At 45.4% G+C, this 15,454-nt stretch overlaps 1 protein-coding gene across 1 annotated transcript in view; it reads left to right on the forward strand.

Annotated features, from left to right (window-relative positions):
- Positions 1-15,454, forward strand: part of LOC135173301 (trichohyalin-like) — a gene marked incomplete at its 5' end in the record, with an annotated part of 426,278 nt that overhangs the window by 105,672 nt on the left and 305,152 nt on the right. The gene's annotated exons all lie outside the window — the stretch shown is intronic.

The raw sequence follows: 15,454 nt of genomic DNA on the forward strand, positions 1-15,454 counted from the left end.
ACCCATGCCCCACACATGGGCTTTCCAACAGAGTGCAGATTTTCTTTGAAGACTTCTGACAAACAGCCTGACTCCACGCACAGAAATCTTCAAAACATTGCCTAGAAGTTTTGCTATGAGGAAGAGTTCATGAATTGTGGTGGAGACTGTTCCCAGAGGTGATGATTATTCCCATATTCCACTGACTATAAGAAAAGTGAGAGTCTTTAGTAGGTCAGAAACTGTTTCCAGAGGTGATGACTATTCCCATATTCCACTGACTATAAGAAAAGTGAGAGTCTTTAGTAGGTCAGAAACTGTTTCCAGAGGTGATGACTATTCCCATACTCCACTGACTATAAGAAAAGTGAGAGTGTTTAGTGGGTCTCTGATTAAGGATTAAAGCATGCTAGCAAACAATGGATTCACCACTCCACAAGTGGTCATGTTTCTGATTTCTTTCAGCTTTGTGAATTATCTATTTCTGAACCTTAACTCTTTCAAGGTACAACTTTAGGCCTTTTTTATACATTGCTGTCACATTTACAGCTTACACAGCTTAATGCACAGAAGGTAAGATGTATCCAGCTATGCCAAAAATAAACATACTCTTGATGTATGCTATGCTGTGGTGATGTTGTCTCGGACGGGAAAGTTTGTTTGGGGGGGGGGGGGGAGGTTTTGAAGTAATGATATGCGAGGCCGATGTTTTGTAAAAAGGTATAAGTAATTTAATATTATACACTAGAAATCCCCTTCCCCAGACTTATTTGTAATTATCCCGCGTAGACTCTTGGTTCGTAGTTGAGATTTAATATGCAGAATGACTAAAATGAAGAGAGTCTATGATATGAGAGAGTTCATTGAAGTCTTGAGAAGTTATTCAGTTTCAAATAGAAGTTTATCAATTACTCACTGTCCCAAATGCAGTTCAGAGAAGTTTCAAAGTCTTTATGGATTTTAAGGCACGTCGTCCGAGGCTCCGCGGGTCCGGTCGAGCTGAATGCTGACTCCCGGGGCTCGTAAGGATCGGGCCCTTGTCCGGAACGGTGCAGTCTTGAGCTGGTTGCTTGCGATGCGAATGCCGCGTGTGTGTGCGTGTGTGATCAGCGATCAGGGTATCGAGCAAAAGAGGTGCAGGGTAGAGAGCGAGGGGCCAGTTAAGGTAAGGAGCAAGAGGTAAGGAGCAAGAGGTACAAGTGGGTACATTTTTTATAGTGTTTCAGAAGAGGTGTGTTCAACCAACTCAGTCAGACTCACGTTAACTTTACAGATTGGTACAAAGTTGTAATCAACCTATACAATTGGCTAATTCTTACCAAAAACAACTTATGGAACCACCCAGGGGTCAGCCCCCAGCAGATGTTTGTCGAGTGGTCACCGTGTCTGAGAATTCGAACCCCTTTTCCAAAACATAGCCATGTTTATGTCTTTGCTTCCCTGAGAGAGAGATTCTCTCAAGGCCTGTACGCCTGCTGGTACAGCAGCTGCGTCAGTGCAAGCAGATAGGAAATATTGTTTTGACTTTTTCGATGGAAGGCCTCTGAGCCACAATTTTGTGTACAAATGAAAATTCTGCAATAAGGCAAAAGGGCTCTGATCCCTTCCATGACAGATGTATGCTAGAAAAGAGGAGTGAATGGTTATATGGCTAGAATTAACTCTGCAGTAAACTAGGTTGCTCAAATCCCCATTAATTGTGTTATAAACCTTTAATTACTCTTCCTTTGAAGATAAAAATATATATGTAATTGTTTTTAAAGTGTTGGTTTGGTTTTGTTTCAAATAATGATTAGACTTCTGATTGTACTGGGGTCAAATATATAAATGCTCAAGTTTTTTCAGAACTGCCCAGACCAATACCTCTAAGAGACAGAATGCTTTGGCCTCTCATTTGGTTTAGTTACTTCATGTTGAGGTGAAAAAGGCAAACTTCAGCTACAGGACACTTGGTTCTCAGTGGAATGAGTGCAGATCCACAGCACTTGGTCACGTCTTTTCACTTCAGCCATAGAATTCATAGAATGGTTTGGGTTGGAAGATCTTCTAGTTCCACACCTTCTGCCATGGGCAAGGACACCTTCCAGTAGAACAGGTTGCTCAGAGGCTCATTCAACCTTGCCTTGGAGTCCTTGTTGGGAAATCTGTTCCAGTGTCTCACTACCCTCACTGTAAAGAACTCTGATATGAACATTTAGTTTGGATTACCATCCACTGAATGAAAGAACCATAGATGTAAGTCTTCTGCTCCAAAACAGTCACAGGCCTGCAAACTCATGCAGTTACTGATTTTTCTATCAAGATGGCTGTGAAATGCCCACATTAACTTTCTGATGGTAGAAAAAAAATGACCTCCAGCCCAAATGTGTTTACTCTAACAGTGAGCATGTTCTATTTGCTATAATACCAACAGCACTTAGCTGCTGCTTTTTTCTCCCATGGACAGTTTCTTGCCACAACTGCTATTGAGTTTTGCACTGCATTGACAGCAGCACTGTGATCCCAACAGAACAATGATTTAGCAGTGCCATCTAGAAAGTCTTAAGCATGGTCTCTCCACGTCCCTGTATGTTAGAAGAGACCTGAGCCTATTAAAAAGCAAGCAGTACCTTTTATACCAAGTTGGAGGCTTCACTGGATGGGGTTTGGGTAACCAGACTTGATAAAGCAGTGTACAAACTGTATTGATTTGGCAAGTATTCTTCCCCACTCCTTTTAGCATGGTGAAGCAACAAGCAAACCTTATACCTGAAGACTGCCTGTGTTGAGTGTGTATCCTCTGCAAATAGAAATGCAAGATCCAAAACAGTATTAGCTGTTCTTTTGTAAAAACAAAGATGTAGCAGAAATAGAGCACTCCAGTGCCACAAGGTGCATCAGTTGCTTTTGAACACCCAAATTCTCAGTACCTCTGAAAATACCAAAACAGACTTTGCAAAAGGGAATACAGATAAAATGGTTAATTTCATGTCACTATTTTCTCCTTTCAAGTTGGAAACTTGACTCCCCTAAACCATATGCTTCACACTGAACCATTCCCCCCTTTATCTCACAGAAGTCAGATTAAAAACAAACAAACCAGCCCCATCAAGACACGCGTATTAATGAAACCATGCCCCAGCTGCCAAAATAGTTGTCATAGGAGCAAATGTCATCACAACCAGGAGAAGGACTAAATGACCAACAGAATGAACCTTCCCACACATCAAAGCATGGAAAACCTCTACCTGGTAGCACATTACAAACATGCCACAGCTTTGGGAGCAAGTACCCTCTTCTGAAGGGAAGAGCACAGATTGAACTCCTTGTCAGCTCAGCTCACAGAGTTCCAGTGGGTAAAGACAGCTGCTGTAGCTGTTTCCAAAGCCCTATTAGCTGGAATTCATTCAGACGGAACAAAGAATTAAAATCTGTCTGTGAAGAGAGGAGTCCTTCTCCAGTGCCAATTTTCTGGCTGAGTTTTCCAGCTCAGCAACACAGACCACTCAAGAAGTCACAGAGCAGCTATTCTGCAAAAGCACCAGGACAAGGTCCATGCCACCATGCCCAGGACCACTCACACTTCAAATTCTTGCCCTCTGTTCCAGGTTAAGCTCAGCTGGGCAGGGGGAGTGCTCTGGAAACCTGATGACCCGAGGTGGACAGGGAGACTTGAGCCCTCCCAGGGAGAGGAACCCCCTAGTTCAGTTTATCCCACTCCCACTTCCTGTCCATAACCCTATTTAAGAGGCAATTCGAGCTCTTCTTGCTTTCTGTCTTTGCCTGTGCCACATCTCCCTGCTGCTGCTGTTCCAGCTAACCACATGGCCAGCTCGCCACGTGGCCAACCCTGCTACCTCCTGCATACAAGGACAAAATCCATCTCAATACAGGCAATCTGCTTCCATCCAATCTGGTTTTGTATATGCATTTGTATCTGTTTCCTTATATTTCTATAGCTCTCCTTTATCATATCACAGTATCACAAGTTTTCTTTTTAACTCCCAAATTGGTGCAAGACTGTTCTATGGGTGTTTTTTCCCCCTTTTTACTCTTCTACCTAATTTTGTTCAGGAAGCTCCAGGAAGTTTAAACAGTAACACTCTCATAAAATAGCAACTCTCATAAACCAGCAAAACTAGGTTCCAACTGTAGCTTGATGCAGATCATCAGAACCAGGTAACTCATAGTATCACAGTATCACCAAGGTTGGAAGAGACCTCACAGATCATCAAGTCCAACCCTTTACCACAGAGCTCAAGGCTAGACCATGGCACCAAGTGCCACGTCCAATCCTGTCTTGAACAGCCCCAGGGATGGCGACTCCACCACCTCCCCGGGCAGCCCATTCCAGTGTCCAATGACTCTCTCAGTGAAGAACTTTCTCCTCACCTCCAGCCTAAATCTCCCCTGGTGCAGCCTGAGGCTGTGTCCTCTTGTTCTGGTGCTGGCCACCTGAGAGAAGAGAGCAACCTCCTCCAGGCCACAACCACCCCTCAGGTAGTTGTAGACAGCAATAAGGTCACCCCTGAGCCTCCTCTTCTCCAGGCTAAACAACCCCAGCTCCCTCAGCCTCTCCTCGTAGGGTTGTGCTCAAGGCCTCTCACCAGCCTCAACTTCCCTGGACACGCCCAAACATCTCAGTGTCCTTCCTAAACTGGGGGGCCCAGAACTGAACACAGTACTCAAGGTGTGGTCTAACCAGTGCCGAGTACAGGGGCAGAATGACCTCCCTGCTCCTGCTGACCACACCATTCCTGATGCAGGCCAGGATGCCACTGGCTCTCTTGGCCACCTGGGCACACTGCTGGCTCATGTTCAGGTGGGTATCAATCAGCACCCCCAGATCCCTCTCTGTCTGGCTGCTCTCCAGCCACTCCGACCACAGCCTGTATCTCTGCATGGGGTTGTTGTGGCCAAAGTGCAGCACCCTGCACTTGGAGCTATTGAACCCCATCCCATTGGACTCTGCCCATCTGTCCAGGTGGTCAAGGTCCCGCTGCAGAGCCCTTCTGCCCTCCAACCCAGCCACATCTGCCCCCAGCTTTGTGTCATCTGCAAACTTGCTGATGACTGACTCCATGCCCTCATCCAGATCATCTATGAAGATGTTAAAGAGGATGGGGCCCAGCACTTATCCCTGAGGGACACCACTAGTGACAGCCACCAGCTGGATGTGGCACCATTCACCACCACTCTCTGGGTCTGGCCCTCCAGCCAGTTCCTAACCCAGCACAGAGTGTTGCCATCCAAGCCACGGGCTGACAGCTTAGCCAGCAGTTTGCTGTGGGGGACAGTGTCAAAGGCCTTGCTGAAGTCCAGATAGACCACATCCACAGGCCTCCCCACATCCACCAAGCGGCTCGCCTGATCATAGAAGGAGATCAGGTTGGAGAGGCAGGATCTGCCCTTCCTAAACCCATGCTGGCTGGACCTGAGCCCTTTGCCATCCCTCAGGTGCGCTCTTATCACCCCCAAGATAACCTGCTCCATCAGTTTCCCTGGCACTGAGGTCAGGCTGACAGGTCTGTAGTTCCCAGGTTCCTCCATCTGACCCTTCTTGTGGATGGGGACCACGTTGGCCATTTTCCAGTCTCCTGGGACCTCTCTGGTGAGCCAGGACTGCTGGAAAATGATGGAGAGTGGCTTGGCCAGCTCAGCTGCCAGCTCTCTCAGCACCCTGGGATGGATCCCATCTGGTCCCATGGACTTGTGGGTGTCCAGATGGCTCAGCAGGTCCTGAAATAATTCCTCATGAATTTCCAGGGGAACACACTGCTCCCCGACCCCATCCCCCAGTTCAAGAGGCCACTTGCCTCCTCCTCCCTCCTTGCTGTTGAAAACTGAGGTGAAGAAGGCATTCAGGACCTCAGCCTTGTCTTCATCATGCATGCTCCAGTTATTTGGGAGAAAAATAATCATAGAATAGTTCTGTTGGAAGTGATTTTCAAAGGTCATCTGTTTCAGGACCCCTGCATTAAGCAGAGGCACCCTCAACTAGAGCAAGCTGCTCAGAGCCCTGACCAATCTGACTTGGAATGTTTCCAGGGATTAGGTACCTGTCACCTCTCTGGGCAACCTGAGCCTCACTGCAAAAAAAAAAAAAAAAATCTTCTTTATTGCCAGTCTGAATCTACCCCTTTTCAATTTTAAACCATCACCTTTTGTTCTACTGCTACAGGCCCTACTAAAAAGACTGTCATCTTTACTTCAGGTCCCTTTAAGTACTGAAAGGCCAGAATAAGGTCTCCTCAGTGCCTTCTCCAGGCTGAACAATCCAAACTTTCTCAGCCTTTCTACACAGAATACGAGCTTCAGGCTTCTAATAACTTTTGTGGCCCTCCTCTTGACCTGCTTCAATAGAGTCTGTGTCTTTCTTGTGCCAAAGGAGTCCAAAGCTGGACAATGTACTCCACATGAGGTCTCACCAGAGTGGAGCACCCTTCCTTTGACCTGATGACCTCCCTTCTGATGCAGCCCAGGATACAGTTGACCTTCCGGGCTGCCAGCACACATTGCTGGATCATGTCCACTTCTAGTGCTGACATTTACTTCAGCCTGATTAGGCTTTGGAGAAAATCAGGTATCATGACAAACAGGAATAATTAATTAATGACTTTCAATACCTAAACTGCACACACTTTAAGACCCACAAACTCTACCTAAAGCAACTGGGAAAAAAAGATAATTAGGAGAAGAGTCTGTTGGCTTAAATTCAGTATGCAGTTGTCTGCATCTGTTGTCTGTTGGCTTGAATTCAGTATACAGTTGTCCACATCTCCATTCTCCATCTATTTTAGGGGCCTACGAACCAAAGAAGACCAAAAACCACTGCTTTTCTGCCCCAGACTGCAGCTGATAAGGAAAACATGATTGACTGAAGAATCCCTATTTGGCCTTGTCTCACAACACAGGAATCTCTTTCACTGGAGGGAGGACCTTTCACACTCATGATGCTGTGAATATCTCTTCTGCTGACCACATGCTCAACACACATGACACTCAAGCCACAAAAGACTGAAGAAAACTCCTTCACTGTGTACCTGGACATGTCCCAGCTGAACTCCTTTGTAAGAAACCATGGTGGGTCTGAGCCTGAGAGGGACCTCAGCAGGACAACAGCTGCTTACAGCCTTACTAGAAGCAAGGCTTTCTCCTCTGTGACTCTATCTCATTCAGCTGCTGGAGTGAGATAATCAATTTGCAGCCAAGAAAATTCTATAGCACAACCCATCTTCGAAATTTTCTCTCTCTTTAACTTCAGAGGAAGTACACAGAGACTTAATCCTAATTTGGGTATCTCAACCCTATTTTAGGAGTGATGGATGCAAGCAATGGTCTGATCCACGCCCCAGAACTGAAGCTGTGCTGGCTGAACCCTGACCGTGCCTTATACAGGGAAAAGTGAAATTACCAACTGACCAACACATATGTGTTGACAATGTGCTCACTTAATGTGCACCTTATAAAGCTAGTGTGCTCAGTGGACAGCCACCTCAGAGAGACCTGCACTTTCACCATTCGTGCTGACACTGCACAGTCAGAGTTGTTAACTCATCTTACAGTCACTCAGCTTACATGGGGCTTGATTGGGAAGCAAACCGAAGCCTTGCCCTCGACTTCAGCAGACTTTCTGGTGGACTGCTTCCCTTCTCTGTGCTCCTGGACCAAACTGTCATGAATCAACTTCCAGACCAGAGTGAATGTTTTTATTGCAGATTGTACTCTCTGGAGGAATAAGTTTAGTAATGAAAGCGCTGACAGTGACCCTTAACTAAAACACAGCTTTAGATGCTGCTACTGTTCTGTCTTAACAAGTCTCCTATCAGCTTCACAGCAATAAAGAAGAAAGATCTGAGTCTGATGGTGCTGTCAGGGAGCATTTCACTCATGTTCTGCACGTATTATTTTTATTCAACCCATCTTTGCCAAATTTTAAAGTCTGTTTCACATCCTCTCTGAATACATCTGTTGTCACGACACTGTAACTTCACGTGGTCCTTGAGCTACACAAGCCGTTAGATTTGTGTGCAGACAGCTCATAGGCTGACTTATAGCTTTAAAATAATTTCTGGTCATCAGCACCTAGGCCAGTTCTCTTCCAAAAGCAAATCAGAAAGAAGTCTGTCCTTTTCCTCTGTCATAGGTGACCCCTCTTCATGCCTGGATGCGTATTAAATTTGAGTACTTCTGAGTGGAAAATTTCTTCCCCTCTTCTGCCACAAGCTTTGCTTTCTCATGTACCTGTATGTGCATGTGCAGATTTAGGCATATTAACCCTGGTCAGGATCTGAAGGCTCAAGCCTATGATTCAACACACTGCCTGTGCTTGTCCATTATGCAGCAGGAATGAAGCATGACAGAGAAAGTAGACTTTGAAAGCTCTGGATGTTTCGAGTATCTCCTGCCAGCCAGCCCTCATTGCTGATCCATCATTTCACAGTTGAAGCACTGCAGAGATCTGTCAGTATTGCTGTCACCATGATGAATGAGGCCACTAGCTACAACTTTCTCAAACAATATATTGAGCCCATCCATTGTCAGCATTTATAACATCCCCTTCCCAAGGCACTCCTGGGCAGTTACCATTTTACTTTTTTTTTTTTGCTTATTTCAGCTTGCTGGAAGGGTTATTGGGTAACACTTTATGATTAAAAATACAGGGAGCATCTCATGGACAAGAAAATAGACATAAGCATTTTTAGCAGTCATTCAGCTACACTTAAAGGTGCTGAAAGATCACATGCTCATCTACCCCAGCCATTGCAAACTATATTTTAGCTATTTTACCCAGTAACCACATCAGTCATTACAAAGCGTATTCACCCCAAGACTATATCTGTAGACAGGTTTTCTAAACTCCCTCACTACGAAACCCTCACTAAGTTTGCAGATGGCACCAAATTGGGTGGGAGTGTTGATCTGCTTGAGGGTAGGAAGGCTCTGCAAAGGGATCTGGACAAGCTGGATCAATGAGCTAAGGCCAGTTGTATGAGGTTTAACAAAGTCAGATGCAGGATGCTGCTCTGGGGACATAACAATCTCAGGCAATGCTACAGGCTTAGGGCAGAGTGGCTGGATAGCTGTCCAGTAGAGAAAGACCTGGGGGTGTTGGTTGGTAGCCAGCTGGATGTGAGCCAGCAGTGTGCTCAGGTGGCCAAGAACATCAACAGCAACCTGGCCTGGATTGACAACAGTGTAGCCAACAGGACCAGGGAAGTAATTGTACTCCTGTACTCAACACTGGTGAGACCACACCTCGAAAAACACATTCAGTTTTGGGCCCCTAACTACAAGAAAGACACTGAGGTGTTGGAGCAGATCCAGAGAAGGGTGACAAAGCTGGTGAAGGGTCTGGAGAGCATCAGCTGAGGGAACTGGGATTGTTTAGTCCAGAGAAGAGGAGGCTGAGAGATCACATTGCTCTCTAGAACTCCTTGAAAAGGGGTTGGCGTAAGGTGGAGGTTGGTCTCTTCTCCTTGGTATCACTTGATAGAACATCAGGAAATGGACTTAAGTTGAATAGGTGAAGGTGTAGACTGGATATTGGAAAAAAGAATATTTCCTGTAAGAGTGGTAGGCACTGGAAAAAGCTGTCCAGGGAAGTGATAGTCATCACCCTTGGAGATCTTCAAGATAAGTGTGGACATGGCACTCCAGGACATGGCATTTCAGGACACAGCATTTCAGGATATGTTTTAACAGTCACTAGTGGTGTCCCTCAGGGATCTGTGCTGGGCCCCATCCTCTTTAACATCTTCATAGATGATCTGGATGAGGGCATCGAGTCAGTCATCAGCAAGTTTGCAGATGACACTAAGCTGGCGGCAGATGTGACTGAGCTGGAGGGCAGAAGGGCTCTGCAGCGGGACCTTGACCACCTGGACAGATGGGCAGAGTCCAATGGGATGGGGTTCAATAGCTCCAAGTGCAGGGTGCTGCACTTTGGCCACAACAACCCCATGCAGAGATACAGGCTGTGGTCGGAGTGGCTGGAGAGCAGCCAGACAGAGAGGGATCTGGGGGTACTGATTGATACCCACCTGAACATGAGCCAGCAGTGTGCCCAGGTGGCCAAGAGAGCCAGTGGCATCCTGGCCTGCATCAGGAATGGTGTGGTCAGCAGGAGCAGGGAGGTCATTCTGCCCCTGTACTCTGCACTGGTCAGACCACACCTCGAGTACTGCGTTCAGTTCTGGGCCCCCCAGTTTAGGAAGGACACTGAGATGCTTGAGCGTGTCCAGAGAAGGGCGACGAGGCTGGTGAGAGGCCTCGAGCACAAGCCCTACGAGGAGAGGCTTAGGGAGCTGGGGTTGTTTAGCCTGGAGAAGAGGAGGCTCAGGGGTGACCTTATTGCTGTCTACAACTACCTGAAGGGTGGTTGTGGCCAGGAGGAGGTTGCTCTCTTCTCTCAGGTGGCCAGCTCCAGAACGAGAGGACACAGCCTCAGGCTGCGCCAGGGGAAATTTCGGCTCGAGGTGAGGAGAAAGTTCTTCACTGAGAGAGTCATTGGACACTGGAATGGGCTGCCTGGGGAGGTGGTGGAGTCGTCGTCCCTGGGGCAGTTCAAGGCAAGGTTGGATGTGGCACTTGGTGCCATGGTCTAGCCTTGAGCTCTGTGGTAAAGGGTTGGACTTGATGATCTGTGAGGTCTCTTCCAACCTTGGTGATACTGTGATACTGTAATAGCCATGGTGGTGTTAGGCTGACAGTTGGACTCGACGATCTTAACAGTCTTTTCCAGCTAAAACAATTCCATGGTCTGTGACTATCATGGGATTGGGTTTTGTGATTGTTAAAGTATTGCCTTCACAGCAGGACAGGCTCAAAGCTTTTCCCACTAACTGAATCACTCACTGCTCTCCTGCATCTGTTTGTGGGATGTTTAGTAAACTGGAAGGAGAAACTGATCCCAGGTCAAAAAAAGGAGGTCCTGAACTGAAAACTACTGGATGCTGTGGGAGCTTTCATGTATGTCTGCCCTATCCCTCTTTCCCCCTACACATCTAGGTTTGACTACTGCTGAAGACAGAACACTGCCTTACCTTTGGTCCAGCTCAGCACAATCTGTTTTATAGTCTTTGCAGAGAAGGAATTAGTCCATGCCCTTGCACCCTTACATGCTATCTCTTTAGGTATATCTGTATATTCATCCAGGTCCGTGCAGTTAAAGTACCACACTGATCCATGCCTGAACTACCAAAAGAGTTTCAAGACTATGTGACCAGATTTTTACTTCTTTTTTTTTTTTTGTTTGTTTTTTTTTTTTTGTTTTTTGTTCAGTAAAAACCTTATTAAACTAACTTCAGTATATGTTGGCTCCTGAATCTTTGTGGCAAGATATTTTGTCCAGGTAAGCACAATACCCACAGATGTATTACCTTCTGTTTATAAATAGCTAGCTTTAGGAAGAAAACTGAAATAATTCAATGATATAATTCCAGCTACAGAATACTATTGTTTTGCTCAATGCTAGGAGCTCAGTGGCAGATCTCAGGTCCCTTGACTCCACTGTAATGATCTCCCACAGCTGCTTTCAAATGCAGACGTTAATCACTAAGCACAAAATGTTAAGTGATGTATTTTTTTTCTTTGCTGTGGTTAAGTGAGAAACAGAAAAAAGAGGAACCTGCTCAGCAGAAGGTTTTGTTTTCCAGTTCTGAGGGTAATACAAGGATAAAAATAGCAGTAGCCAGCCTTCATTGCTGCTCACATTTGTTTTTCAAAGGGAGATCCATAAATCTTCTGCTTCCCTGAATAAAAACACTGAATATCTTGTTGGAAAACTGTTCTGAGACTAGAGAGGAGGCAAGTGGATGTTTGTTACCTAACCCAACCCTGCTCAAGTATACCTCTAAGCCACCTTCTCCTGCCCTACTTCATACTGCACCTATGCCTTGGCTCAAGGAGAATCAAACCACATCGCCAAAAGCAGGGAAAGGTACAGAGACATCCTTCACACAGACAGCAAAAAAAAAAAAAGGGACCAACCCTTTTTTGATCTTCAGAAGGATATGAAAAGGACCTGCAATCAAATACAGCTCAAAAAAAAAAAAAAAAGAAGCACAAAAAAGCCTTAATCTGCCTGTTCATGAGGTCTGCTCTGCTCATGCTAGGATCATTGATTGTCATTTTGTGTCAGCTTACATTAGTCTATCTGTCTCTGATTCTGAGCAAGCAGGTGGGAGACACATTGGATATTCTTCTAGCTCTGCAACTGCTGCTGACAGCTGAGGGTCACATCTTAAGCAGTTCTAGCACAAAATGCTAGAACTCCCCCAGAAGCATCCCTACGACAATGAATTAGGCCAAAATGCCAAAGGAAAAAAAAAAAAAAAAACCATATATAGCAGGCAAAGAAGCACTAATGACAAATACCTGCCATACAGCCAAAATGAAGCCACAAGAATGAATGCCCCAGAAGGTGCTCTAAGGAAATAACAAAAGCCAATTAGTGCTGGATAAGTCTTTTCATGGGGTTTGCAAATCTACACTACCTACAGTGCCTCACTGTGATATCTGAGCACCAACAGCTTCTTTGTCCTCAGTTACCTCCTTTGAGATGGGGGGGGAATCTTTGTATGTGAGACTTAGACTCAGGCTGAGAGTGATCTAAGTGACACTTCTGATGAATCTTCTGGGACCACTGTGACATCATATTCAGGATCCCAGCACCGTGCACAGACTTCACCAATTTCAGAAACTGAGTATTGCTACCCAAGGCAAAAAAAACCCAACCACCTTCTTTGGAAGCAGGCTGCTCTGCCACTGACTCCACAATTGGTGTCTTTGGTCAGAAGCTCAGTGTATGCACACCAGGTGCCTAGTGCTAAATGGGATGAAAACTCATCTCAGAGGTTGACCCAAAGTTATAGATCCATTATGACAATTCTTTCACAGTCATTCCTCCGCAAGCAAACACCCTGCCAAGGCTCCAGAAACGAGCAACAAAACCCCTAGAAGCACACAGGGGAGGCATGCAAAGTCACTTCCCATGGGGAGAAGGCTAAGATTTCTCTAGGAAAATTTTGCCTAATTTTACAGGCACCAACATATTAAATGTCCTCATGTATTTTCAGATAGTCTGAGCCTGGCAATTACCCTACATATATCATCCACCTGTTGGCAGGCACAAGAACATTGCCTCTCTGGGAGATAGCTTGGGTTTTTTCTTTTCAGTCCTACGGTGTCATCAACTAAACAAAGTGGTGATGCAGGACAGAGTACAGAGATTTTTTTCTTTTCACCGTTGAGATTGCTCTTTTCCTTTACTCTCGTGAGTTTATCTGTACTTCATTTGCGTGTTCACAGATTGCACTGGTTGTTGTGCCATATATGGTACCTCTTCCAGAGCGCATGTGCAATCCACCATCCTCCTGCATGGCAAGCTTCAACTCAAAACCCCAACAGGTAACCTCTTTTGCATATTTCTGATGGCATTTCAGGAAAAGTTGCTTTGTTAGTGCATTAGAACCTCTGTGTAAGTGTCCAGATGTTGTTCTCTGAGACTTTCCAGCTTTCAGTGGCACAGTGGCTACCAGTTAAGCATAAAAGACAGAAAAGTCATGACAAACGTATATAAAACACGCAACAATGTGTTTTCCTTTCATATTTCTCAGTCTTCTGCACATGTAGTTTCCCTGATTTTTATTTCTGGATGATATGCTACATTGATTCTTCACTATATGCAATTCTTCACTTCTTACATTCATAGAACCTGGGTTCATAGAATCAACCAGGTTGCAAGAGAGCTCCAAGATCATCTAGTCCAACCTAGCACCCAGCCCTATCCAGTCAACTAGACCAGGCACCAAGTGCCTCATCCAGACTTTTCTTGAACACCCCCAGCAATGGTGACTCCACCACCTCCCTGGGCAGCCCATTCCAATGCCAATCACTCTCTCTGGGAAGAACTTCCTTCTAACATCCAGCCTATACTCCCCCTGGCACAACTTGAGACTGTGTCCCCTTGTTCTGTTGCTGGTTGTCTGGGAAAAGAGACCAACCCCACCTGGCCACAACCTCCCTTCTTCATATGCAACCAAAATTCTGGTACAGAAAGAAATGGAAGACTGTAAAAAAGTCCTGCTCCAGCCACAAACACTCCTAGCAAGAGGAAAAAGGCACAGAATGGGCTGCTTTTCCCTAGCATCCCTTTGCATCACAAGCACAACAGTCATCTCCCAGTCCCTACATAATATGCCTGGCATGTCTTACATAACCCAGTTAACCACCCATCCCAACCTCATGGCTCCAAATATTTGTGAAACACTTGGGAGCAACAAGCCACCTAGACATCAGTGCCTCTGTACCCATCTCAGACCCATTTCCATCAAAATAACTCTTCTCTGTTGCTAGTGCTGTCATTTTTGTTTAGGACTAGGCATCCATCACTGCAGAGGAAATCAGTAAGAGCTGAAGACATGGAGTTACTGATGTTAGTGTCAGCATGAGAAAGTACAGATCCTATGAGATGAACCAGATCAAAAATAGTCTTGCTTTAAAGGAAGGTAGTGTACACTAAGTGCTGCTCAGGTTTGGATTCACATTCCAATGAAAGTGGACCTCAGGAGAGGTCTGATCCCAGAAAAGAGAAACTGTCTTTTCTCTGTTTGTTGGAACAAGGACAAAATCAGTCAGAAGATGCAGGATTTTGAAGAAGTTTCTGAGACCAAGTCTTCACATTTTCCTCACCAGTGTTCTGCATTTCTGTAAAAAAAAGCTCACTCATCTGACACAAAGAAAGGATGGAAGTGTAGGGACCCCCCTGCTTGGTGCTTTCAAGTCAACTTGAAAGACTTTTTAAATCAAGATACTTAATATGCTGCAATTCCTTTTTTGAGCTGGGAGACTGAAAGATCAGCCAACAGTCAGCAGTTGTCTGAATAGAAACCTCTTGGTGCTTTGGGGAAACTGGCCTGGGCAGAGGTCAGAGCAGTGGCGAGGAGGAAAGAGTAGCTGGGATCCACAGATCTGGATTTACAATGAGTAAATAAAAACACAAACTATCTGAAATTAAACTTCTGACATTAAAAAAAAAAAAAAAAAAAAAAAAAAAGGCACAGAATTTTCCATTGTTTCAAACAAAAAGGGAACATGCTCAGCTCCACACTGAAAGCAGCCTACAACCAAAACACTTCAGCATCAGCTTAGGAGTATAGACACATATGCCTGTATGCATACACTTGTATAGCTCAGTCATCCAACCACGCACCTGCATTTTGCTGTGCAGGGTGAAGAGAAAGGTGACAAATCTCTGAACTGCATCACAGCAGAACTCTTCCCATCCATTGTACAATCAATTCAGGCAGAATTACAAGAAGAGAACACAGAGGTGAGATGAGAAAAAGGAAAGCTGACATAACAATGCTTCACCACAGTCCTGCAGCCATCACAGGAACAGAAAGATCTCTCAGAAGGGATCTCATGAAGAGTAAAGATAATGGAGGATTCATGCTCCTTACAAAAGAGTTTAAGTCAGTGTTGTAGAGTGGTA

Source organism: Pogoniulus pusillus, chromosome Z (assembly GCF_015220805.1).
Source record: "Pogoniulus pusillus isolate bPogPus1 chromosome Z, bPogPus1.pri, whole genome shotgun sequence".
Classification (NCBI taxonomy): Eukaryota; Metazoa; Chordata; class Aves; order Piciformes; family Lybiidae; genus Pogoniulus; species Pogoniulus pusillus.